The sequence below is a fragment of the Glycine soja genome, chromosome 16, assembly GCF_004193775.1.
Source record: "Glycine soja cultivar W05 chromosome 16, ASM419377v2, whole genome shotgun sequence".
Lineage (NCBI taxonomy): Eukaryota > Viridiplantae > Streptophyta > Magnoliopsida > Fabales > Fabaceae > Glycine > Glycine soja.
In genome coordinates, this window is record NC_041017.1 from 4,569,008 (window position 1) to 4,579,873 (window position 10,866).

General features: G+C 32.5%; 1 long non-coding RNA gene across 1 annotated transcript; it reads right to left on the bottom strand.

Moving 5' to 3' along the window:
* Nucleotides 1-4,449: 4,449 nt before the first annotated feature.
* On the bottom strand, nt 4,450-10,204 carry LOC114390496. Its single transcript, XR_003661924.1, has 6 exons — nt 9,845-10,204; nt 7,669-8,292; nt 7,113-7,149; nt 6,822-6,945; nt 5,747-5,849; nt 4,450-5,152 (listed from the first exon to the last, which is right to left on the bottom strand). It is a non-coding gene; the product is annotated as an uncharacterized LOC114390496 (long non-coding RNA).
* Nucleotides 10,205-10,866: the final 662 nt, after the last annotated feature.

Below are 10,866 nucleotides of genomic sequence, written 5' to 3' on the forward strand. Positions count from 1 at the left end.
TCGTTATTTATACCTAGGATACTCACAACTTATTATTTACTCTATTTATTTTTATTATTTAAAAAAAGGAACTCTATTTTATTCTATATCAAATGAATAAATAAAACATTTTTTTTTATTTTCTTTCAAACCATTATTTTATTATAACTATTATTTTATTAATTTAATTATAAAAATCTCATCATTTTCTAAAATTTTATTTATGAAAAATGGGATATTACAATCATAATCAGAAGACTAGGATGGGTCTGCCCCACTGTCTTCCTCGACTTGTAATGCATTAAGAGTTGATCCATTGTCTTTTCTTTTTCATATGCAAGTTTGGTTTCTTGGTGCTGCTGCTTCTTTGGTTTCTGTGATTCTTTTCCACTCAAGTCTACCTTTGCTCTACCACCAATGGTAGAATCTGAGAAATTATTGTTATACTCGTGTGGTGGCTTTAGAGGTCTCCATGTGATGTGACTGGTCTTGATATTGGGTTTTTTGGAACAACTGGTTCATGAAGATCATCATGATTTGACCCTTATCCGGTAGCTAGAGCTTTGGATTTGGTTGGTTTCTTCGTAATACTTTCACCTTTGTTAAAAAAAATTCTTTTCTTTGACACAAGGAGGCAAAACAAGCAAAATGGGCTCTTAAGTTCTGCTTCATCCTCTTCTGATAGGCAATTCCTAATGATCTTGAACAAGCCTTATGGTTATATGGACATCCGAAAAGGAGTCAAATCAAGATGATGTTCATGAATCAGTTGTTCCAAAAAAGCCAACACCGAGACCAATCACGTCACGCGGAGACCTCTCCACCCCACGAGGATAACAATAATTTTTTTAGATTCAACAAATGGTGGCACAACAAAGGTGGACTTGGATGGAGAGGAGTCTGAGAAAACAAGCAACACCAACACACCAAACTTGCATATGAAGAAGAAAGGGCAATATTGAATGGACTCTTAATGCATTACTTTAATATTTAAAGTTGAAGAGGACACTGGGGCATGCAAATCCTAGTCAGCCAGCTTATGATGATTTGTCTTCTCAGAGAACTCTAAGTAAGAAACATCACATTTTTTATTGTTTGATCATTCTTTTCTAAATCCAACCTCACACTCCCCAAAGGGGATTCAATATTTAGTAGACATTTTGTATTAATTTTTTAGACTGAAATAAAAATATCATTCTTTGTTAAATAACAAATTAACTTGCCACAGAGAATACGAATATACACCTGGAAGTAGATGTCATATATATCTCAATTCACAATATACCATACCCCTTCTACAAGCATAAAACTGAATAAATGCAAGATGTAGCCCATTAGATAATTTTACATAACAAATTAATTAATAGGAGAATGAATAGTCCTAACTACATGAAAAGAAAATGTATTTAGATCCTATTCAAATTCTCGTTGATCCAATCACAAGAGACTCATGGAAAAGGAAGTCGGTTATCAAGTTGTTTGAATTAGTCCACTAAGTACTTTCTTGCGCTACTTCCAGCAATCTCTTGTGATTGGATAAGAGAAATTTGAATAATCAAGAACCTAATATTGTACGTGAAAGACAGACACATGAATAAACAAATGGCAAGGAAATTAAATTACCTTCCATGTGCATTGTAATCAAGGGCATTGCTAAGAAGGTCAGCGATGTCTTTCTTGAGAAATTTCTTCATTGCACTCTTTTTCTTGTGTATTGTCTCTAGCCTCATCTTTAATAACTTCAACCGTGATTTGCTGTTTCACAATTTAATTTCATCATTATTAGCAGTTAAGAAAGAATAAAAGAAAAAGGGAAGGAGGGAAAAAAGAGAAGAATTGTTACCACTTTGAATGGAATTTGGGCTCGAATAGCGCATCAAACATTTTCACTCCCGAGAATCTGAATATATGAAGCTGGCGAATATATTGGAAAATATCAGAAAAAGGGTTCTTGCAGAGAGGGTGTGTTATTGTAAAATCAAGAATGAAGAGACTCTGATGAGGAATTAATGGAATGAAATTCACGAAGAAAGAACTAGGAAAAAATAGTTGATTTATCAGCAAGAAAGAATATAGCAAGAGAGAAAGAGAAATGGGAGCAATAAAAAAGTTTGTCAAAATGGTAAGGAGAAGAAACAGGGGTAGTAATACAATGCAATGGGTTCTGAGGAAGAGAGAAAGAGAAAGGGTCACTGCAAAATGAATATCTAAGAATTCGTGCCACAAACGCCAGATGAAAAGAAAGAAGCAAAGGCTGTTGTGTTCTTCCTTAGCCCACCGAAACCAGTGCGTGGCCAGATACTTGGTCAGTAAGAAAAATATTGTACATAAGCAGTCAAATATTTAGCAGTAAGTTTTGGAAGGTCCTAAATTTTTGCATTACAAATTTTGAATTAAAAAAATAATTATTATATTTATTTATCAATATTATGCTTCTTAGCAAGAGAGAAAGAGAAATGGGAGCAATAAAGAATGTAGCAAAAATAGTTGCACTAGGAAAAAATAGTTGATTTATCAGCAAGAAAGAGTGTAGCTAGAGAGAGAGAAATGGGAGCAATAAAAAACGTTTAAGAAAATAAAATTTAACTTGATTTTGTCACAATAAAAATTTTAAAGTAACAAACAAATTATGATTTTGTTTATTATTAAATTATGTTTATTATTACGTTTGATAAAACTTATGTTGTTTTTGTTTTCCTATGCTTGTAAGATAAAAAAAGGAAAAGAAGATGAAAATTAAATTATATGTTGGGTAAATAATTACTTTCATTCTTGAATACGTAGAGCACTGATAAATTCATCCTTGATGGTGTCATGTATGCTCTTTCATTAACGGCAATGGATAAAAGTTAATGAATAGATGAATTTGTCTTTTTTTTTCAGTTTGAATTTTAATCTTTCGGGATTGAATTTGTCAGCGTTCTACACATTCAAAGATGAAAAAGACTATTTACCAAAAAAAAAAAAACTCAAGAATCACATTCTAGAAGCTGTAGTTAAACCAGTAATACTAGAAAACTTAGTGTTGAGTGAAAATTTCCTAATCTTATGGACCGCATTAATTAATAATAGACTGGATGGATGGAAGTCCAAGTTGTTGAACAAAGCTGGTAGGGGTGACTTTGCCTAGCTAGGTCAGTTTTAAATGCTACCCCCATTTATTCTATGCAAAACTTTTGGCTCCCTTTTAAGGTATTTGTGATAAAATTGATGTGGTTACTAGACGTTTTATTTGGGGAAGTAATTATAACCATTGGGTGAAGTGGGAGACTATTATTCAACCAAGACGAAGATGAGAGACTTAGGTATAAGGTCTGCAACGGATATTAATATTGCTCTTTGATCAGGGAAGCATGCTTTGTCTCTTATCCATGATCATAATAAACTTATTGTTCAAAATGTTTCCAAATATCTTAGTAATAATTCCATATATTCTGTTTGTTAAGTAGTATCCTGGATGTTCTTACACTTAGAATTCCATAGCTAAATCAACTAGAATCTTGTAGTCGGGGTTTAGATTTTGAGTGGGTCAAGGTATAACATCTCTCTTTGGTTTGATAGACGGATATATACTGGTGTGGCACCCATGAGCCACGATACTGATATACGCCTCCGTTACATCCTGATACATATCCAAGAAGTATGCATTTATTTTTAAGAAAAATGTTGGATACGGCTGGGATAATTTGTCTGATTCTATCATCTGGTTGCTAGGCAAGTTCCTGGTTGCTTGAGTCAGATTCAAAAGTGGCTTTGACTCTTATATCCAAGGGTGTTCCTCCTTCACACTAGCTTGCTTCTTTCTCTATTTGATCAACAATATTCAATCTCTTGCAAGATCGTCACATTGGACTATCATTTTTCAGCATACTCTCCGAGAGGTTAATGCTTGGGTTGATTGGCTAGCAAAGCATAGAGTTTATACTCAATCTTTGTTTCTTTTGTTCAGCTTTGTCCTGCTAGCTTGAGAAATCTTCTGCTGGCTGATGCTTCAGGAGTTTCTCATACAAGGCTGTAATTTTCTTTTTTGTTTTGCTGTAGTTTCCCATTGATAAAAAAAAATAGTTGCATAATCAATATACCAATTAGAAAAATTACACTTTGCATTAGCTATTATGGCCTTAAACCATATCAACTAGCATTTATCTACTCCAAAACTCTAATCCGATATACGAATTAAACATTATTCAACCTTAGACTTAAATATGTTCTGAATTGCTAATAAATTAATATATTTTGTTTTGGATCCTTAATAACTTTTTTGCATTGACACTCTAATAAAATAAATTTCGATTTTGGTCCCTGTTATTTTGTGTTAGTCTTTTTAATATATCAATTTTTTTATTTGAGTCATTTTCATATTTATTCATCTTATATTAGTCCCTTTGAAGAATATTTAAAAAGAACTAATAACAAATGTAGGTAAGTATATTGAACTGAAATGAAACAAACAAATGCATGTGCAGGCTATTTCTCTCAATGGAAATTATTTATAGTGATAAATTGAGCTGGAGATCTTAATACATACCCTTTGATACAATCTCCAATACAAAAAGCAATTAATGGAGGCCTAAAGACCAAAATTAGAAATAAGATAAATCTAGAAATGAAATAGAAAAGTCTAGACTTTTCTACCGAACTAGAGTTGTCAATGTCTTCTCTTGGATTGCAGGTCCAAACACACTAATTAATCAAGAAAATCACAATAGTGGAATATGTTTATTAGCCATGGTTAGAACCAAGGATATGGCAAGGCATAACAGAGAGAACGAAGAAATATAAGTCAAGGTGAACAACTTCCATCTATCTAGATTTGCAATGAAAGTCTATGAATGGGGTTCATATGGGTTGCCCATCTTCTTACTTATTGCCCTTTCTTGAGATCAACCTCTTCGTTGAAGTTGCATCAAGTACATAAATAACTTTGTTCCATGCATGGAGGAAAAATGAAAGTGGAACCTTGGTCTTTAAAGTTGTAGGCAGGAACTAAGAATTGACATCTCCATAATTAACTTAAGCTCCAGCTCCAACTTCATTTTTGACATTATTCGTAGTCAAGGCAATTTGTTTGCAGATCAGGCATTGGTTCCTGTGCATGAGCCACTGTTTGATGCACTTGTGCACACATAAATACAGCTTCGCAATTTCTTCTCCAACTTCATATATAATCCTGCTACAGATGGAAACAAATTTTGTAAGACAAAAGTTAATATATAACACAAATTTAATTATTTCTTTTATTTATTTTAATTATCGAAGCAAAGTTGAGTGTTCACAATTGTATTATAACAATAACAAATATTTAACATCCAAAACTCTGATTCGATATATGAAATTATAATCGTCCAGCCTCTACCTTTTTTTTAAAGGCTAAATTTATTGCAATAGCAATTGGCACGATATATGAGCAAGCTGACAGTAACAGGGTACAGCTACAAGAGCAAAACTAAAAAAAAGACAATACAGTGGCTATCTAACTTATACAATCAATAGGAGAATATTGTACCATGAACCAAAAGCTACACCATAAGACAAACCCCCTTTGATGCAGATCCAAGACCACATGATTGCCTTAATATGCTTCAACACCGAATTAACATCCTTAATATGCAGAACCTTGGAAAATAATGTTGTTGCGATGCAACCATAGACACTAACATGCTAAAATAAAATTACAAGTAATGCTGTGAAATCAAACTATATAATACTACAAAGAAAAAAAAAACTACTGCTAATACATAAAATTAATCTACCAGAATCGTCCTACCATCAAATAAAAATGTTTGATCTAATTTTGGGAGTTTAGAGATTGCAATATCACCATAAGCTTCGTTTTGCTCCACGTCTACATAGCCTGTAGTTTTCAAAACCTGAAAAAACAGTAGACAGAAAACAAGGTTAAAATCTTTCCTCCTCTGGTCGGGGTAATGATTCGATTTTCTATTCCACAAATAACATTCTTAAAAATTGGTTCATTATGTGGTCCATCTCATGGATAACATGGCGTGTCAGCATGTATAGTGTGTGATGTATTTCAAACAACTAAGAGTGTTTAGTGTAGAAGTAAAATGAGGAGTATTAGAGGGGATTTGACGAATCCTCAAGAGATGTAATTAAGGGCAATTTACTCAAAAAATTTGTTGATGTCCTACTTAAACTAAAAATGGACTGGTAGTTCTCCCAAAAGTTTTTCCTTTATGAATGTTCAAGCATCGTCATTCGTCAGGGTGGTTAAAAGACAATGACAATATCCTTATAGCACCACACATGCACATAGCTAGCCACAATACATTCAACCAGTTTGTTTTATGTGGCGGAAAAATGATTAAATTAAATAACAATAAAGTAAATTATTGAAAGGATCGACTTGTTTTGCCGCTGTGGAATATATATGATTGCTAAGAAAGAGCAAAAGGACTGACATAGGTTCCCCCTCTGACTTGCATTGTAGATTTATATACTTACATTCCAATCAAACAACAAAAATATCCATTAAATGAAAGGGCATCCATCACCCCAAAAAAAAAAGTTATAGAAGTACACCACTATTCTTTGACCAACTACAATTCCACATTTTCCTGTTATCATCACTCAGATAAAAGTAGAACTAACTATTATTAAGGACAATTTTCCATCCTTTAGCAAAATTAAGTATGTCATCTTCAGAAAAAGAAGAGTAGTAAAACAAGAAAACATAATTCAGATTTCTGCACAAAAAATGAAGATAGAATTTTCATGAGAAAAATAGTCACCAAACTTTTCATTTTTTTTTTTTTTACAATAGTCACCAAAGTTTTTATAAGCATTAATAGAATCTTAAAACATGCACAAATTGGACATACCAGTACTTCATAAAACAGCAGTGCAGGTTCTTTCGGTGCCCGGCCGGCCTCCAAAAACTTGTGAAAGTTTATTCTGTCCTCTTCTCTTTGTTTTCTTGTCTGATGCAAGCAACTTGCAACTTTCCTGTACATCATCGAAGAAGGCCATCATAAGCCAATCTTGTAAACAATAATTGAACTGTCTACATTCCAAAAGCCAACTACGGTAAAGAAAAAATATAGAAATCATGAACAATTAAGCAAAACATAGAATTTAATAAAACTTAAATAAAGATTTTTGAGAGTTCTTACGTAATTCTGATTCATTTGTTCCACATGAATTTGTTCCCTGAGACAAACATAATGAAACAAAGGGTTAGTACTAGGATAAGTTTCATCTATCTTACAATCTAAATTAAGTTTCATACTGATTCAGAGTTTCTAGGTTAAACAACAATACAGTTTTTCTTTATGTGAGTTAACTACTACAAATAAGTCTTTCTAAGTCGGTCATTGGGGTCAATCTACGACGGTTTTAACCCGTCTTACATAGGGAGGTCATAAAATATGGTGGGTTATACAACACCGGTTTTGAACCGTCTTAGAAATGATATACTGTAGATGGTTTTCTAGATCGGTTGTCCAAATAACCGCCTTAGTAATTGTACTGTTCTAAGACGGTTCTTTGCGTAACTGACTTAAAATTTGATTTTTTTTTTGTGCTATCATAGCTTTAAAGAAGACACTATTGGTTTTACCTCAGTCCATCTGTATTAACTCTTTTTTATTCAAAGACATGGTTTTAATTGTTCTTTGGCATTTGGCTCAAGAGTGGTTAATTTGATAAAAATAGAAGCTAGATTCTGACCTTTAGGTCTGATTGACGAACTTGTTCACTGAAATCCAAACATCTGCCCAAAATATTATCCAAATACAACTGAACTATACACCCACATATGTTTGTATCCCCAACACCAGCAGCAACAGGTACACTATGCCCAACTCCAACAGAGTAACCAGCAACATTTTCATCATTTTTATCTGTTCCCATTTGGCTTTCAGCTTCTAGAAGATACTTGAACATGTTTTGCAATCCTTGAATCTGATTACCAGAAAGATTTAGTATACACAACACCAACAACAACAGGTACATTATGCCCAGCTCCAACAGAGTAACCAGCAACATTTTCATCATTTTTATCCGTTCCCATTTGGCTTTCTGCTTCTAGAAGATACTTGAACATGTTTTGCAATCCTTGAATCTGATTACCAAAAAGATTTAATATACACAAAATTAGGTATTCTTAACCTCATCCATCAAATTAGGTACTTCATTCGTTTCAAGAGATTCTATCTCTATGTTTTCATGTGGACTCGAAGGAAGAACCTGTGAAACAGTTGCTTTATGCTTTGGGATGACAGAAGCATGAAGATTGAGAAGGGCTTAGCGGAGTGCCAACAGCTGTTGGAGATTTTTCCACTCCATAACATTCTAACAATAAGAAAAAAAATTCAATTTTGTCAAATAAAACTTTTATACTAGCAGCGTAGCCCATATGAGGTTAAAAAGCTTAAGTGTTTCAATTCGAGATTCTAATCATTCCACACAATCTCAAACTATAATTGTTAATTGTAACAATAATTAACACTAAAAATTAATTTCATTCTGCAAATTCAATTACATACTCGATATATTTTAATTCAAACTAATTGCAGAGGCTAGTAATTAGAACAACAACTTTAGAGATAAGTGGGGAATCCTCACCTCTTTGGGACAGCCCGGATGAGGTTAGAAAGCTTAAGTATTTCAATTCTAGTTTCTAATTGTTCTACATAATCCCAAACAAATAAATATATCAAAAGACAAAAAATTCACAACTTTGGATGTTAATAAAATCTGCAATTAGCATATATTTTAAGCAACAATCATAGTTTTAGACTACAGGTAGCATAGCTATATTCAAAAGTCTACATTACATGAGGCACCTAACAATGTAACTAGGTTACATAGGAGACCTTACTAGTATAGACAGACCAATTTTGAGAAGAGCAGTTGGAATTAAGATAAAGTATATTCTTGTAATGGAAACATTACCTACTACTAGTAGCATGGGGACAAGAAGTAATTGTATGTATTGGTGAGGAATGACATTTTTTTCTCATTTAATTTGGAAATGATGGATTGTATCAGTGCAAAATTTGAACAGTACTTACCATGATTCATTCCCAACCTAGTCAAATTATAGCTAGATTGGATTAACTTTTTTTTTTAATTAGGACGAATGTTAATGACATTGGTTAAAAAAATAAAATAGAAATTATCTATAGAAATAAAAGGATTCATTATATTAATAAATAAAAATAATTTAGTACTCTAATTAAAACCCTTAAAATGATTTCACAAAAAAAAAACTCTTAAAATAACATCATTTTGTACTAAAATAATTAAAAATAAAATTAAAGTGATTGAGGTCAATTTTGTGTGGTGGTAGAGGCAAATTGGCTATAGCAAAGAAGTATATTGACCAGCCAAGGGGATTTTAATCTCGTTCAAGGGACCTGCTTGCGCTCATAAGTAGAATGCCCCTTTCAACAAGATTTTTCCCATACGCATCGGTCATGATTCGGACCCTTGATCACATGCTTAAGGGATCCATGTCCAATACCACTTAGATGAACCATTTGTTCATGTCAACAATAATTATGGTGACAAACTTGAAAGAAATGATGGATACTGTAACAATGATGGTTGCTTTGTAAAGTATTAAATGATTTGGAAAAGGTGATACATTTTGTACTTTGTTAAAGAATCGATTCTTATTTACCAACCATACATTGTCTAACTAAATCTAATTTCTAGACACGTTCCTCAAAAAATCAGATGCGTGGATTTTCCCCCAACTAAAGAAGAGATCTAAGTAGATCTACAACAAACCAATTCGTGTGGGTATTGATTGTGACTTTTATGGAGGATACAAATTAATCATGTAATTGTGACTATTAAATAAGTTGATTTACAATAACCAAAGAGTTAGAACTTTTACCTTAATCAAGGAAATCACGGTCGTTGAAGATGATTATTTGCCATGGTTTGAACGAAGGACAGGGCAAAGCATAAAAGAGAGGGTGAAGAAATATAAGACATGGTAACAAATTTCATTTTAGTAAATCTATAACGAAGATCCATGAATGGGGCTTTGTTGTTTGGCTCATAGATCTAACATAAACAAGAAAAACCCAAAAAAATTACATGAAAAGATGCCAACACATAAGAAAATAATTATAAAGTGTGGAAGAGTTCGTCTTGGACCTCTGGGTCTAATAGTCTATTTGATGAGAGCAAGAGGAGGTGATGGACTTTAAGGTGTAGACTTCGTGTGATAGGAATAATTATATGTGTGAGAATGATGGTAAGATGTGGGTGGAGGGTGCATTCACACAATTCAACATTATAAAGCCTCAAAGCCTTTACAAGGATCTAGAACGACCAATGTTGAGAAAAATAAACGGTTCAATTTAATGTTATCAACGGCTCACGATTATTTGTTTGGCAATCCGTGTCTCTTCGAACCAGCCAATGAGATGACATGCATGATGCAACACCAACTTTTTATTCTCGGTAGGTTCTTTAATTTTAAATTGGATTGAGATGTGGATAACAACTAAACTTGCTCATGTATTGCACTCATTTTATTTAATGTGTTTAAATTATTAGTTACTAAATAGAGATAAAATATTGTATCTTGAGTTTATTTAAAATAAACACGTTTAAATAATGTGTTTGAATAAACACAACTAAATATGCATTTAAATTATTAGTTATTAATTAATGAGTGTCTAAAAGTATATTGTATTGATTAAATAATGTGTAAAAGTGATATGTATTAATTCTTGAGTTTATTTAGCAAACACGGTATGTTTAAAAGTTTTAAATTTTCAATAATTAATAAAATATATTCTTTTATATGACTTAATTTTGAGGCAGTTATCATCAAAGTCAATAAGTTTATCATTCTTTGTGATTGAAAGACAATGTAAAACGCATAAAATCCGTGAAAAAAATCTT